The following is a 17,003-nucleotide window of genomic DNA, read 5'->3' as shown; positions in this document are numbered from 1 at the left end:
TCGAGCTTGTCTTTCACGCGTTACGTATCGCGATTTTCCTCTACCTTCTACACACTTCGTAAACAATTCCCGTATCCGGTACACGCGCACACGATCATTGATTATCGGAACTTGGCCGACTATATTGCGGACCATTCTACTTGCTCGATAACTCGCGTCACCTACTACTGTCCGATCTATACCTATAGCATCGTTTTAACGTAGGCGTCGCACGTGGGTGCGCATTTTTTGTCACCGATACTGGACGATTAAACGACAATGAGACCGAAAAAGAACCTCGTACGTAATTAGGCCATTGTCTGGTGGTAAAAGAATATTCGTTGTCGACGAGACGAGGAGATTGTCTGTTTTTAATCTTCGAAGTTCATCTGGTTGCACGGTAATATTTACGGTATCCGTAGATAGCAAACACAGAAAGGCGCGAACGAACAAACGTTGAAGCGTACCTTCGTTAAACAGGGATATAGGGTAGCAGCGTCAACGACGTGCATGAATTTTTGATGCTGGCATAAGCGTAGCACGTTGCAAGAATTTCAAGCAACGCTCGACGTCATCGCGTATGAATTTTTAACGCAGCCGCGATCGCTCGTTCGCTCGCTCGTTCGCTCGCTCGCTCGTCCGTCCGCTTGCTCGTTCGTTAAGGACAGATATCGGTTGTTCGGTAACAGGAAAAACTCGAACGTGAAACGAAACAGGCCGGACAAATCGGAAAAATATTCAAGATGTGACGACTCGATTCGCCAACGGTTTCCTTTGACAAGGCACAGAGACTGCAGATTTTACGAACACCCGGTATTTTGCGGTGTAACGCGCGTACATGCACCGCGGTGCAGCCTGTGTACATGAACAAACGCACACAAGCACGATGCCAGTGAACCGAGCATTATAGTGCCCTGCAAGAAACGTCGGCCTGGTGCATTGACCGCGGTTGACCACACGTCATCGAATGAGTGACGTCACAGGGTTTGCAGCATGAAAGCTACGTCACGGTTGGTTGCATCCTCGAAGATGCATCCACGAAAATATTTCCTTTTTCTCCGTTTAGAACTCCTTGGGAAGAATCCAATCGCATTCAGCGCCGGCTAATACCTGCCGCGTTTCTTGCGGCCAAAGTTTTTCCGCTTTGGCGCACGAGACGCGTGCCATCGAGACAACTTTGACGTTTCTCGCGTTTCCTGACAAATCGTTCGAGTGTCAAATTTGATATTACGAAAGAATGGAAGAAAATATCGTGCGTACAGGATGGTTAATCGATGGGAACAGAGTCGGCCAATCGGTATTCCTTCGTTATCACGCGTTAAACCGAGTCCAGGGCGGTTTATCTCAAACAGAAACGGTCGAAACGGATGACTTATTGCGCTGGCGGCTGGCTAAATAATTTTTTTCCAGCACGTGTAACTTCCAATTCATCACGGTCGACCGCGGGCTATACGGTGCGCGCATGAATAGTTAACGAACAGGCGTAGGAGGACCAAGATTTTCCTCCGACGACGACTATGCGCACGATGTACCTGCGTGTATAATAGCTCGGTTATACATAGAGCCATGGCTATACCTTTCTGAAGTATATGTAAGTGCGGGCGAGTTCGTTCCCTCGAACGAGTAAATCAAGTCGCTGGTCCGCGAAGCGGTTGAATGCCGCGAGCTCGTAAGACTGGCCAAGAATGGTTCGATATTTTTGCCAGTCCCTTGATCCATTCTTGCCGCGCATCCGCGCTATTCATCCCGATATTACTGGTAGCGTTCCCTTCGAACGACTGATTCTCGTCTCGTTTCTCTCTCTCTCTCTCTCCGCCGTTCTCTTTTGACGATGACCTTAAAAGAATTCGTAATTCAAACTCCGCCGGTATTTTCTAATCGTAAAATCAACGAATGTGCTTGGTGTTTTAACCGAACGATAGAAAACTTTCTAAAAAGATGAACGATTTTCTATGGAAAATATTCGAATTATCTCGATACGCGATATCGTAAATATTTATCGAGATACGCGTTCCAATCTTTCCCGATAGAACGCTCGGGCTTATTTTATTAGCCGTTTAATGGTGAAACGTCGAGTTTTTATCGTATGTTTGTTTTCTTTCTTTTCTTTTCTTTTTTTTTCTCTTTTTTTTTTACTCGTTGAACCTGTGAGTGTCACGAGCTTGGAACGTTTGGCTCGAACGATCGAATCGATACGGGGGACCGTTTAAGTGACTGCATCGACCAACGTGCAAGGAGGCAGCGCAGCTACGAGAAAGTATCTGGCAACTTTCTCCGGTGGGTTTAGTTTGCACCACGGGTCACCAGGCACGGACATTAAGAGCGAACGAACGCGAGCCACTCGTGTCCGCGAGCGTATTTCCGAGAGAGTCTAGCGGATTCGTACGATACAACTTCTTTCAGAGCGACCGCTGGAAAAATTCTTCCCGTTGCGAATTAATCGTAAGAAGGATTTTGCTGGATAATAAGAATGTATCGCACAAAGTGGACGCGAATTGGCCGAAGTTGCCTCTGAAGAAAGCACAATGACACGCGTGAATTCCAAGGGCCACAGTTACAAGCCATTGAGCAGGTAGATCGAGTGCCAAGAACAAGATTTTGAAAGTCTTGCCGTGACGCCGCGCTGGTACGATTAAACCTGGATAATGGCTTGCGAATGCCAAACGACGCGAGGCGTTCGTCATCTTCCGCTAGGGAAACGGCAGTTTGCTGAAACTGAATCAACTTTGCTCGCGAATCCACTTCATCGAGCGTTAACGCGCTTTCTTTTTCGACATAATTTTCATTTTCGTATCGGGAAGTTAGTTAAACTAAAGAAAGTTAGTTTTAAACGAAACATCTTTAAAAGATGACGAAAGATGGCCCCGATTTCGTCACAATTTCCTTTCGCTGTTAAACGATGACGTAATACCGTAGGATTTTAAATTTTATCGTAGTCGTGATCGATCGCCTATCGACCGATGGCCACGACGATCGATCGATCCTTCTGAGGTCGCGTATTTACACGTCCACGAAAGATCGTTACGTAGAAGGTTGAGTAACGCATTTCGTATACGAAAGTTCCTTCTCGTCGTTCTGATTATCAGGTGCGTTGTGACTCGAGCCGGTATTAGGCAATCGGCACAGAGACCAACGTTAACATTGGCCCAAATATTGGCCAGTGGCCCCGTATGTACGGTTCACCGTGTGCGGTATTTGGCGACCGGAGCGGTAGTCAGTCTCCTTCTCCGGCTTTATTTCTACCGGCTAACCATCAAAACGATGTCGTTGACTGACACTGGCCCACTAATCGTACGTTAACACCGATCTTGGACCGAGTGGGTTGTACGAACCAATCGAGGAGAACCGCGTTCGCCGGTCTGTCTTCGGGAAGGTAAAAAGTAAGAGTATTTCGCCACTACGGTTAAACTCAGTTTCATTTGTCCGTGATATGCTTTACTCGCGATTTTGATATTCTTCGCCGATGAAACGATGGTTCTCGTAGAGATACGGAAACGGTAGGAGAACGTCATAGTTCTTCGACCGTTTCAACTTTCTCCTGAACGCTGCGCAAAGGCAGCGATTTAACGTCGACTCGCTGAAATTTCGGAAGTAACGGCGAATTGCGCTGGAAAATGGCAAACAACGGGTATACGTATTCCGAGTGTCGGATTAATCGGATCGTGTATCACGATCGCTCTTCGATCGGTGGAATCTTTGTCAATCGGCCAGGTGAAAAGCGAGAGTGATCGGGAGCGGCAGTACGCCAGTGTTTTACGCAAACCGCGTGCGGTCTGGCTGTCTTTGGGAAGCCGTACGCGAACCTCTGGCGTCAGAAACGAGGGAGAGAGGATTTTTTTTTTAACCTCGTTAAATTGACTACGTTCTCGCAAGCACTTATATCTGCTTCGCTAATGGGGCAACGTCCCACGCGTGAGAGCGCGGGAGAGAGAAGCGAGAGAAAGAGGAACGGAAGTGGGGATACGCAGAGTCTTTGAGGTGCATTTATTTATATATTAGTAGAATCCATTGCTTCTTTTCCGATGCACGGATGTCTCCGGTAGCGAAGAAACGTGGCAAGTTTCACGAGAGTTCTGGATCCCGTCAGAACGATCGCGCAAGGACGGGGACACAAGGAGGCGGTACCCGCAGAGGTTACCGAATTTATGACTTGGAAGCCGAGCACGCACGGCCAAAGAGAGAGAATGAACGCGTGAGAGGCCAGTGAAAGTTTATGAAGTCTAGTACGGAACATACACCGATGACGAGTCGGCGCGAACGTGTGGCATGTATGCGCGCGGCTTAGTCGTGCGATGCTTTAATGCGTGTGCAAACCGCGCTATCAGAACGCGTGCGATTCTTTATGCGTCAGCTTTGAATGTCACGGAGTTAGGAGCAACCAGAACGAAGCGATCAAACGCTCTTTTATTTCCTTTGTGCACACATGGCTACGTGTGCAGTCAGACACAGAAATTTACCATCTACCGGTCGCCGAGCTTTTTATTCGCGAAGGATGTACGTAACGTAGATTGGCCTGTGTGTATAGGGAATAGAAGCGTGAAGGATACTTTTAATTATATTCTTCATTTGTATTAACGTCGCTATGCAACGACCACGCTTATGCGATAGCGATTCGTCACGTTGAATAGAATTGTTAGCACTTCGAAAATAGTCGAGAGGAGAAGGTTTTGGTGGCGGAATGATGGCTTAATCTTTTAGTTCCTACTCAGGGTCGTTCGTTCCCGGTAAAGACGATTACGAGCAAGGTTCCTCTATCTCTTTTTCTTCAAAGGACTTTTTCTCCTCTGCCCTCTGTCTCTGTCGCGCTTTTTTCTCTTTCTCCCGTTCGACCGGCAAGTTCGGGTGCCTCGACACGAGGAACCAACGTGGGCCCAAAAGGCCCCCGAATATTTATGTCACGGCAAAGTCGAGGAGAGCCGAGACCTTGACTGTGTGCCGCAGGCGGCCTTTTCGCTACGTTTTAACGTTAGAAATGTTTGCTTCAGATTCATGAATCAACACGAAGGTCGATCGTCACTTCCTAAATCAGATTCTGCCTTTTTCCATATTTTCCACTATCGGCCACTTGACTGATATTCTCGAATCTTCTCTTTATATTTTTAACAATCGCGTTATTTAACCGAGCGATTCTACGAAAGATACGGTCACGCGAATAGAAACGCGAGCCAATTAAAAGGTTCGTTATATTCTTTTTTCTCGCTCTTTTTTTCTTTTTTTTTTAATTAAACGACCGGAGAAGATATTTCTTACGAGAGACGCGGTGACTCAGCCCGGAAGCGTTGAACGTCTTCGTCCTCGGCGGGAAACCGCGGAAAACGCGCGAAAGTCGCGTCGAGGACTGTTGCACGGTATGGTAGCCGGTTAGAAGAAAAGACTTGCACTTTCGTTAGAAAGTCTCGGGAATCGACTCCGCCATCCGTGGCAGCCATCGAGAGAACCTAACCGGTGAACGTGGATTAACGCTGCCTGTCTGACCAAACTCGGAGTCTCGCTACTCGGTTTACCCTTAGCCCTACATACGCTGGATTCGGCGTTTGCCTTTTTCTTTTCCCTACGACACGGCGTGAGTCGTACGTGCAAACGTTACCTGTCGGAAAAAACGAACGCGATGATTTTTCCATTCTTTTCAAAGAGATAAGAAATACGGTGGAGCAAATTCACCGCGCTCACCTTCTGATGTTAATTACAGCAATTTGCAATAACTTGCGATAACCGTACTTGAGCGATCAACGCTTTCGTATCGTATCGGCTCGTACGATCATTAATAGCCTCTTAATCTGGCATTCGCTTTGGCTCACCGTGTCGTACAGAGATAACAAGACGATCAGCCTTTGGATAACGTTTCCGTCAGATATAAATTCGCCGGCGAGGAGGAGGAAAATTTATTCCGCTTTTGCGTGCGAATCGCGCTTCAGAGGAGCTGTCGAACGAAAGCTACGGTTCGTTTCTGTGTACCGTGTGCGAAGAGTTTTGCTCTCTGTTCGCTGTACGAATAAGTAAACGCACGATTTGCCAGCTCGTATGATTTTCAAACGGTTTTCGATAATATGAGCGCCGCGACGTGCGTTTCGTTTTGTTCATCGTAATAACAAAGCGTGTAAATAGTCATTTGAATGCCAACGCGTTCTGCACACGCTTGCAGAGAAACGGACGTCAGTGGAGGAGGACATTGTGTGCCTTGTTGTATTGAGTCGCACGGTGGTTACATTCTTGTACACCCTCGCGTCCATGAAGACATATATTCCGTTGTACATACGCGCGATAGACACACATATACGCGCTAGAGTGCCTCTTGAATATAGAACAAATTACACATGGAATGTATATTCTGTCTCGGCTACGGCTCGCTCTAAACTTCTCACGTGTACACGCGCGAATCTATGTGTGCACTTATATTCGTAGCACGGAGGTGATATCGCGTTTAGAGTCGACCGTGTCGCGCCAAGCCTCGACGGGACTCGCCGTGGCTATTCTTAATTCAAATTCGATGGCTTTATTCGCGTTTTAAAAGATCCTACGGCGCAACAGGCACGAAACAGTATACGTAGAAATAAAAACAAGAAAGACATCGCGATTCCACTTTCTCGTTAGCTCGCGCTCGGGATTCCGGTTATAAAATAGTCCCGCGAAATGCTTCCGTGCGACAGCGATACACGGACGATACACGAGATCGTCGAAGCGCTCTAGAGAGGCTAGAAACGTGTGCGCGCTGGCGAGCCCGCACACGCGAGAAACGGAGCGACAACGGTCGCTCCGGCAATGTGTGCTGTTCGCAACGTGTGTATACGTGCGTGCATGCGCCTGCTGGGTTTGCGAGAGTGTGCGACTCGGTGGCCGTGGCTATGGCCTTACGAACCCCCACCAGCCAACCGCTCCGAATCCACACGGCGTGTGTACCCCCCGTACTCTATGTACATAGATCCATAGAGTCGGACAAAGACGCAAGATCGATGAAGCGAGAGCGAGACGGACGAAGGGGGCGAGAGCCGGACAGAGAGAGAGAGAGAGAGAGAGAGGGAGAGTACTGTTGGTACGAAAGAGAAGGAAGACGCGCGGGCTAGGAGTGGAATGGCAGAGGGGAATGGCGAGGGGGAGGAGGAGGAGGGAGAGTGTCGCGAGCGTGTCTAACCTAGGATAGTGGCGTTTAGTGGCGGCTAGGCTAGGCAAACCGAGACTCGCCGCTCGCGCGTTACGTTCAGTGTTCCCTCGCGCTTCGGCCAAAGACTCGCACGCCTCGTGTCACGCAACCCGTCGTCGTCTTCTTCTTCTTTCCCCTTCGCTACGAACCCCTCCGGGTGCAGGAGAAAGGATTTCGAGAGAGCCGGCGAAGTCGAAGAGGAAAAAAGACCACCGTGAAACGCGAAGCATCGCGAGCGTATAATCGTATCGCCACCATTAAGCGGCACACGAGCTTCCTGAATTTCCCGCGGCCGACGGTGTACCACGGCTGCGCGTCACTCTGCGCCGACCGGACGATTTTGACTCGAATCGTTGCGCGCGGCATCGTCCTCGTATTCCACGTTACGAGATCGCTTGTTTTCGTTGGATCGTCGAGAGCTATGGCCGCCTTTTCCTCGATCGCTCGTGCAAGAACAGTTACCGATTGTGCGTGCGTGTAGACCGCCATTGTCGCATCGAAAACCAAACTTTTTTTTTTACACGATAACTGTATCGATGCGTGGTTGTGCGCGCTTCTCTACCGGAATATCGTAAATCGTGCGCGACTCGGCTTCCTCGCGTCTCAGGACGTTTTACTTCGTCTGTTTTTTCTTGCGTGCGCGTCAGGCACGCGCACGAAAAGTTTGTTTACGTTATCTGTGACTCGGAAGAAGTGGAGTACGACCAAGTGGAAAGCGGGAAAAACAGACCTGTCTTACGGATACGAGACTGTCGTTCGTAGAGTGTGTGCGAAAGTAACCGGTGTGCGTCGAGACTACGTCCAATCTGTATCGTCTGTATTTCCATCCACGTTGGGCATCGTAAATCGTCTTACGAAGGTAAGAGTAATTAACATCGATCGACTGAAACAATTAGTATACCGTATATATCGTGTCGTATATAAAGAGATGGAAGAACGAACGAAGAGGCACGCTCGCTTTCGTGATTGGTGACAGTTAGAGGTGGCGGTAAAGTCGAACGCGTTTGAATGCCACCTACACGAATCGGTCTGACAAACGTGGAGCGCGAGACGCGAAGCAATAACAGCGATTTAACGAAAACGGCGCGATCGAACGTCTTTGTCGGCATTGCCTAACAGAATGTTTTCTCCGAGCAGAAGCGAATCTCGCGGACCCGATGACGGTGGTGGTGGCGGTGGTGGTGGCGGTGGCGACGACTCGCTCGGCCGGGGTGAAAACGAGCAACCGGACGGTAATCGCATACGATCAAGGAAGTGATCACGCATTATAGTTCGGTGTACCACGAGATATCGGTTTACGTAAAAACGATTAAATTCTATGGTGTACGCTGGGTTTTCTGCGTCACTTTATGGACGCGATTGTAAATAACGTTTTACGAATCGATACGCCTCTCTTTTCAATCCCGTTCCCTTCCTCCGTCGGTGTCGCACAGACCGTACCGTAGCTCGCGTTACTATTGTATCGATTATATAAAATTATTGTAACCGTCTCTGACGATTCGAGCGAAGATAGCGCAGGCAGGGAATGACTCGTTGTATGCACGCGTCGATCCTTATCTTCGCGAAACGTACACGTATCGCAGGTACGATTGAACAGGAGAAACCTGGAGTGGTTGGCGTCTATGGTCGATTCGAGGGAAACACGGTGAATTTGATCGAGTCGATTGGAAGATCGTCCGGTTCGAATCGATTCTAAAGGGGACTGATAAAACGCGATTTACTCGTCGATGATCGAACAGAACTGGTCGGTTGGCTTTTCGTAATTTCATACCGCCGTATACGCTGGTGATCCATGTAAACAGACGTAACGCCGAATACGTAGATCGCGTATGCACTTGTGCACGTACTCACGTGCGCAGAAATAAGACGCAACTATATTTCTTGCAAGTATTTTCAGCTCGGGCCAACCTTCGGCCCTCGCGACCGTCCATCTCCGTCTTCCTTTTCTTTCGTCTCTGTTCGCCTCTGTTTCCCGTTGCCTCCTCCCACCGTTATTCGCTTGGCTTCGACTCAGAAGACTTCGCGACTCTTTAATATAGTTAAGAGATTTATAGTTTGCGCGCGAGTTTCGCGTTCCCTCGATCGCTCTCTAATTCTCTAGCGTGACCGGTTACGCGGTGACCTTCGCTGTTACCCACGGCCGAGGGCCAAAATCGTTTGGTGTGTTTAGTATCGTACCGCGTCGGCATACGTTCGATAAATATCGAGATGCCGACGCGGCATAAGGGCCCCGTAGCCTCGCGCCCCATATAAACCAGCGTCCCTGAAGTTTGATACCACGTGGAGAACTCCGTAACCTCTTTCTCCTCCTCCTCCTCCTCCTCCTCCTCCTCCTCCACATCCTCTTGCCTTCCACTCCGCTTCGATTCACCATGTCTCTTAATCCTCTCTTTCGTGGAAAACTTACGATCGACTACTCGTTCCTTCTTCTTTCCGTTTCTCCAGCTCCCTCCTTTTCACGAACCGAATATGATCGATGGCTGTTACCAGCGGAAAAGTCTTCGTCTTCGTAAAGATTCCGAGGAATTGAAATTCGCAGCTATCTAGATCCGTTGATCGAATTTCGATATCGCTTATTGCGTCTTTGGAATCGGTAACACGAAGTTCGAAGTTTCCAATGCAAAGTGTGCATCCTGTTCTTTTTCTCGATCGATCGATCCTTATTTCCATAATGTTGTGTTTTTGTATGACATCAATTACGCGCGTTCGATAAGATCGCGACGCACGTAATGTCTGGCTTTCAAGAGCAAGGTCTACATTTGTGTTTACGTTTTCACGCAACCAGTTCGTTGTGTACATACACGCGTGCACGGTATCCAAAAATAATGGCTGTGCAAGTGACGCTTGTCGTCAGCGGTGCAATTATTTTTTACCGGCTATGGAAAGCAAACGCTGTCGCCTCCGATCGCCCTCTGATGGCTTCTGCGTGTCGCCCGATTATCGCGGCACGCGTTTATTTAACAATCTGTCCGCGCGTTCGCGCTCGAAGGGCAAACCGGGATGTCGAGATATAGGTCGAGCGCGCGTTTCTGCACCTGCGCCTCGACCAAGCAGGAAACCTCGCGAGCATAGCCGTTTCTACGGTACGTAAGCGAGAAACGCCATCTCTTCTTTCCTCTCGAACCCTAACTCAAGGACAAGGAGATTCGAAGACCCGAAGGTGACACCTTGAAGGTGCCTCGGTAAAAGTAAATGACCTTTAGCGAGAGAGACGAAGACGAAGAGAAAAAGAAGGAGTCCCGCGTACGTGCGACCTATCGTCCGTCTAGGTCTACGAACTCGAATTAGGCCAGAGCCTTGACTCTCTCGGATATATTGGCAAGTTCGAAGAGGGAGCCCCGCCCAGGGGCCCTCTCCTTCCATAGCTCCCCTCCTCGTTTTCCGAATATCCGCCCCTGCTTCGTTCATACGTACCAATGACCTTCGAGAGACTCGCGAACACGCCGTGGCCCGTAGATCGTGGACCTAACCTTTCTCGAGCCGGGGGCCCTCGTGCCCTGGCGTTCGCTTGACGTAACACCCGAGAACGATCGGGCCGCGTGTAGGTAGCCACAGAAGAGAAGAGAGAAAGAGAGACCGTGGTAAAGGCGGTCATGGTCAAGGGTAGCCCGAAAACCTACGAGAAGTAACGTACGAGGAAACGAAAATTCTCCGACGTTTGCTCGCATCGTGGTCAAAGTCGCCGCGTTGATGATCCGCCTTGATACCGCGAAGGTGGGTTAATTGCTCGAAAAGGAGCTACCTCGAAGATCTTTCCCACAATTGCCAACCTGAGTGGGGATTGTGAATCATTCGCTTGTATTATACACATACATGTACATATACATATTGGAGTATACAGCGGTTAATGCAGCTGCATAACAGGCACGATCGTTCTCTCAAAGGATGAACCGATGGAACGATCGGTTTTTCGGTTTAATAAACATTCGGTTTATATGTTGTTGCTTCAGTCATCCAATTAAGAAACGGTTCCTGGTGATGTCTTTGGCTCGCCGGTTGTTTCATTGCCGCGCAACTGCTATGAAACAGGAATAATGCTGAATCAAATGTTATTGTTACGCCGATTAAACAATTACTCTTCGGCTGGGTTTAGCTCACCTTGAAACCGTTTACCTTCAAAACAGCAGAATGTACGATTAAGTATATGCCCGTTAAAACCGAGTGGCTTGCATTAATGCGGCTCGCATTTGTATCGTGTAGGTGTGACTTTTATAACACGCAAAGAAAATAACGTTTCGTCAACGCGATGAAACACAGCATGTGTGACATGTGCGGAAAAACAATCGATGCTTGATAAACTGACGGCGTACCGATGATAAACCAAGCTTCCTGCGAAGGATACGCGAAAGTAAATTATCAGCAACCGTTGATATTCGTTTCCACGAACAAGAACATAGAATTTACAAGTCGTTAGACGAGATTGTCCCTTACCACGTCGGTCGTAGCCTATCGCGGCACGTGTAATTCGTTATCTTGCTAATTGTATGCAGAAAGAGCGGCTTGTTTGCTCGCATCCATTTTGTTTGCGATACCGTGCCGCGCGATTTTATTTCACACCATTCATTATGCAATCCGCCAACCGAAATTATTTTCGTCCCGAAGAATCTTGCCAAAAGGGTACGGAAAGCAGGCGCGTGTTACGATATTCTGCCAAGTACAAACCTTTTATTCGTCTCGCTGTAGCGTATCGCCACTTTCACGCACTGTTCGTCGAGATTAATGCCGGTTGCCCATTCATGGTGTTCGATCTTCGGAAACTACGCAAACTAACATTTACTATCGCCCTACCGGCGTCCGGGTCAACGTCTAAATAGTCTGCGAAGATGAAAATAGACGGTTGGAAGGCGTGCATGGAATTCTAGCAGGAGATTCTGCCGCGAAGTGATGTCACAGCTTGACCATCGGTGAGAGATCGTTCAAGTTGGCACTCTCAGCCCTAGCTGCGGCGCTACCGCGACGATTCACGCAGCGCAATAAAAGCGGAAGGCTGCGTGAGCTTGGAAGGCCGCTCGCAGTCGCACTATCTATCTATACTCTGTTCAATGTAACTTTTCGCGATTCCTTTACTTCCACCGTTCTTCTTTCCCTTTTTGCTTCCTTCGTTCGTAGTCTATTCACGATCAGGATCGCGTACGACGACGTGACCCGATCGAGACGTCCAACTGACCGTTTTTCGTACGCATAATGCCCTCTTGCTTCTTCTTCTTCTTCTTCTTCTATCGCTTCTGCTACCCGTTCTTCTCTCTCTCTCTCTCTCTCTTTCTCAGCGCTCGAGCGCTTTCATCGTTGCGTCGATCGCGAATTAAGAACGTTGATCCAAAATTCGAGTACGCGATACAGCGCGATCGAATCGTTGCGGATGATGTTTGAGAGAAACCGGTTTCGCGACACGGGAACGCGTAAAGGCAACGAAATATATAATGACAAAGATATATCGGAGGAGTAGCGAACGATCTTCGAATATAACTACGACCAGAATGGTTTCGTCGTTTACGAGTCCTATTTATTTCTGTTGTAAATACGCGCGTTTCGCTTCTTCCCGCGTGTTCGTCGTTATCCTTAGTACCTCGTAATTTCCGTGGCTAGTCGTATCGGTGCGCGATCCGCGGTGAACGATATCGCTAATGAAACGCTCGTTATAGGAAGCTAATATTCGTGGCGTAATTAAAGTGGACGAAACGTTGCGTACTCGGTCGTAAACAATCGGATCTAATTGTGCATAAAATAGCGAAAGTTTCGTATTAAATTGCGAACAATACCGTACCATTGTACTTTAACGTTAACGATATGAAACTTTACGAGAGTTCGAATCTTTTAATAAATCTTGCGAGTCTTCGTTCGACACGATGTCGCGTATTGATCTTTGTACCGGCTTTGTTCCATCGCGCGATAATCGAGTAAGGCGAATAATCGAAATCGCTTTTTAATGACACTTGTCCCGTATTTACATAATTGCATGGAAAACGCTGTTTCACATCGCGGGTGTCGTTAAAGCCCAATGTAAACACAATAATTGCCGCTATTCAGAGAACAGATCATTCTCTTCGCGATGATACCGTAGCTACGTAACGTAGATAAAGTGACAAGTTTTTTCACCGACGCAGCTGTCACATCGCGCTTTCACCAAGGAATAAAAATAAATCATTATTCCATCTCGTCCCTGTGATTCAATGATCGCGCAACGCTCGAACGATTGACGTGAACGACCTTCTCTACTGGATTCGTCGAACGTCCGAACGGATTTCCAAAAGCCCAGGGAAGAAAGGCTCGTTCGAATTCGAAGATTGATCGAAGCACCCAATCGCGTTCCTAGCCCGATTGTTGGCCAGTCAACCGGTGACGGCGTTCCACGCGTGGAATTGTCAGCCCGTTGTTCCAGCACACGCGTATTATAAAACGTGTCTTTTATAGATCGTCCCCGGCTGATCGAGGTCCATCGAACGCGTTGAAGAGTGTCCGTCGCCTTCGAGGAAGTTGTCCGACTTGCCAATAACCATTAAACTCGCTGCGGGACTCGAACGACACATACGCGCATGCTTATCAACGATAACCGAACAGTTGAACACTTTGCTGCTCGCAATTTATCGTGAGAAAGTTGTACGTTAATCGATAATACCTATGACAGAGCACGATCGAGATCCATTTGTCACGAGGTGTTCGCTCCGAGAATTACCATGGCTACAAAAGGTAATTTGCATAGCATATTTCGACTGCAGATACCACTACAGATACTATGAAAATGAAACGTTTCGTTGGGAAAATAAGCGTAAATGCAAATATCTTTACCGGTCATCGTGAAACGTACGCGTTATTAACTAGGCGACCTGGATCGGATACACACTGTTCTTTGCCCGAACTAAACGATTCGCTCGGATTTGTATATTTGAAAACGAATGACGAGAAGTTCGAGAAGGTAAGATTATTCGGTGAAACGCGAGGTCTCTTTAAGCGCGATTCGATCGAATCGATCGAAACACAGATTTTTACGACCAGCTTGCCCTCGAATCGGTTTCTATGTAACGTAGAAATCCCCGAGAGCAGGCAAGGAGCTCCAAAAAAGCACGTCGAATCAAGGAAGGAGAGAAACGATCGGTCGATGGAGAGACAGAGAGCTTCGCCTTGCCCGGGGCACAAATCAAGGCCCTTCTTTGCTCTCGAAGGCCCCACATGACTCAACCTTATTATTATTGTTAGTTTTACACCGACACCGTCGAACGTTCTCGTCCGACGCTCACCAACACTCTGACACGTTCCTCGGCCTCTCGTGCACACTCTCATCCTTCCATGTATCGCGTACATGTGCATACCGCGTAGAGAATGCGCGTGGCCGATGTATTGGTGCGTACGAGCTTCGACTAGGAAGTGCAAATCACGAGCTAACAGAATAGTATTCGCGGCAAACTCAACATTCCCACCTCGTCAGGGACGCTGAAGAGGTTATTTTCAACACTTTGCCCGCGGATCGGACACGTGTGCGCCTCCTGCAGGCGTGTGGATGGCTACGAGCCCACGCGGTTCCCAATCAGCGCGGGAAACATCACAGTCGAAGATCTCGGTTCGAATCGATGGCGGGCATTCGTTGACTTTGACTCGAGTTTCCACTGGTCGTCACAGCGATGGCAGACGTTCGTACAAGATCGCTCTGGCACTCCGGTGTCGAAGAATTTGCCGAATTCCCGTCCGTGAAATTTCACGCGTCGGATCTTTTCCGTCATTTGCGTCATCCTAACCCACGAAATTCGTCGATGCTTGTACAACGATATTCGATCTAATTTAGTGCAATAGATAAACATAGCAATTTGCAGCGGAGAAGCGAAGTAGAATATAGATCGGAATTTGATGCGCGAGCGTACGTCCATTTTTGAAGATACGTTTCATCGTGGAAATTCGTCTTCGATAAAGGGGCCACAGATTGGAAAGCAGCTTTATCGTGTAGCAGTTTTGCTAGTTAATTTCAACGAATAAATAACCATAAATAAAGAGATAAACCTGGTAAACGTCGCGATATAGAGTGGCGAGGAGTAAAGTAGAGAATAAATCAGATTTGAAATTGGACGCATAGACGTATCTGTCGCGGAACGGCCATGCTTCGTCTTCGATAAAAGGTAGATTGGCAGGCAATCTCGTGGCGTAGTAGAGTCGCGCGTAGATAAAGATCGACGGTTCGTTTAAGAATGAAACTCGCTGCTGGTTCATAGAACGCGGTAATCTCCCGTTCCCCCGCTCATTATCGTTTAAATTCGAGGACAGAGTGCGATCTGGAATTTTCCGCGAGGTCTCCCGTTTCGTTTCATTTTGCCACGCGACCTCGCTTTGTTTATAGACTGCAAATCGTTTTGCAATATCAGTTAAAACGCTCGAGTATCGACATCGTTGTTTTTTCAGTAAATATTTTGGAAACGATGATCGTCGACGCGAACCGACGCGTTACGAAATCTCCAAGTAACTCGATCGAAATAAAATTAATCCGCGACGATTCCGCCCGTTTCAAACTGCGTGCAAACGAAACGCGAACGCGTTAAATTGCTTCGATTCCGAAAGTTTCACGCTCAAATTAAATCAACATTTTCCGATATCGAATATATCCCATCGTATACGGAATAATGCGGTGAATAAACGGCGAATCTCGATCGAGTTTATCGTTTATAGGAAATATTCTGGATGAATTTATCGAACGAATCGCCGGATCGATTAATCGAATCGTAGAACAGTGGTAGTATAAAACCCGATACCTGCACGGTATCGACGTGTGTCTGTTTTTCTTCCAGTCTTCTATCACGTTCGCGCATTCATAAAACCATCGGCCCTCGTGGACCGGCCTCGAGAGTTTCTACGATCGTCATTACGCCTCCAAGGCGGTCGCTTGTCGGCCCTGGACCGTTGTATACCTCTATAGTCTATCGTCTAGCGCGAACGAGCGAGACAGATTGATACAGGCGAGAGATAAACTATTCTCTCTAGGCGAGCGTGTAGCGTGTGCACACATATACGAAACTGTAGTCAAGTACATCCAATTATCGCTCGTAGACAATGAGTTCCAAGGTTTCGCGTCCACGAATCTCGATGACCGTTCGCGTATTTTTCTGCAGCGTATCTCGCTGCTGCCAACCGATGCAATTTCTGTCGAGGAATCGTCGCACGAACATCTTTCAACGACTCTAATCACCGCGGTAACAGGTCGAAATCACAACGCTATGTACATAGTTCGTGCATATTGGAATACGATTCGATCGGAATACGAATCGTAAAGTTTTAAAGTTCGGAGCAATCGACGAACGTTAAAAATTCCAGCGAATCGAAATGTCTGCCGCCTGCGTGTAGCCCAGCAAAGATCAGCCACGATCCGTAGGATTTTTCGCGTTACCTTAGACAAAATCTTCGTGTTGCGCGATTAACGATCGTAGCGACGATTCTGTAAACATCGGGCGCGCTCGGTGGTTCTAGCGCGCCTAGTGCGTCCGACTCCGCCAAGATTCCCGCGCTTCTCCAGGGCCCCGACTAAGGTTATGGCTTGCTCTAGGAGTGCATTAACCCCCGTCGGCTCGAGAGCACACCGTAGAAGAAGTGCACAAGTGGCGCGAAGGAGAACGGAGAAGAGAGAACCGACTCTGCTCTCTCTCTCTCTCTCTCTTTCCCTCTCTTTCTTTCTGTCGGCTCGGCTCGGTGCTTCTCGCTTCTGGTTCCGCCGTCAGGCCTCGGTCTCTCTATCGTGTTTACAGCAGCGAAGCTAGAAGTCGTGCTCGCCTTGCCGAGTGCGATGCAAGCAAGCGCTTTTGCGAAGTCAGGGGCGGTCTAGGAAGGGCCAAGAGGAGGAGAGCAGGGAGGCAATGTGAGGCAGATGGAAGGTGGTGGTCAGACGCGCGAGGGACCGGCGTGCTCGCGGCGG

The 17,003-nt window shown here is 48.4% G+C and overlaps 1 protein-coding gene across 4 annotated transcripts in view; it reads left to right on the top strand.

The window, feature by feature from the left end:
• LOC117206001 (ecdysone-induced protein 74EF) overlaps positions 1-17,003 on the top strand; it is a 144,091-nt gene that overhangs the window by 4,189 nt on the left and 122,899 nt on the right. The window contains exon 1 of one of the 4 annotated variants that reach the window (XM_033444914.1): positions 7,116-7,976. The exons of the other annotated variants lie outside the window; for them this stretch is intronic. The gene's annotated coding sequence lies outside the window, so the exon portion shown is untranslated. Of the gene's footprint in view, positions 1-7,115; positions 7,977-17,003 lie in introns of those variants that run through there. 4 annotated transcript variants of the gene reach the window in all.

This window comes from Bombus bifarius, unplaced genomic scaffold, assembly GCF_011952205.1.
Source record: "Bombus bifarius isolate JDL3187 unplaced genomic scaffold, Bbif_JDL3187 scf7180000007996, whole genome shotgun sequence".
NCBI classification, from domain to species: Eukaryota; Metazoa; Arthropoda; class Insecta; order Hymenoptera; family Apidae; genus Bombus; species Bombus bifarius.
The sequence above is the reverse complement of the archived record's forward strand: the minus strand, read 5'-3'. Positions and strand labels throughout refer to the sequence as shown.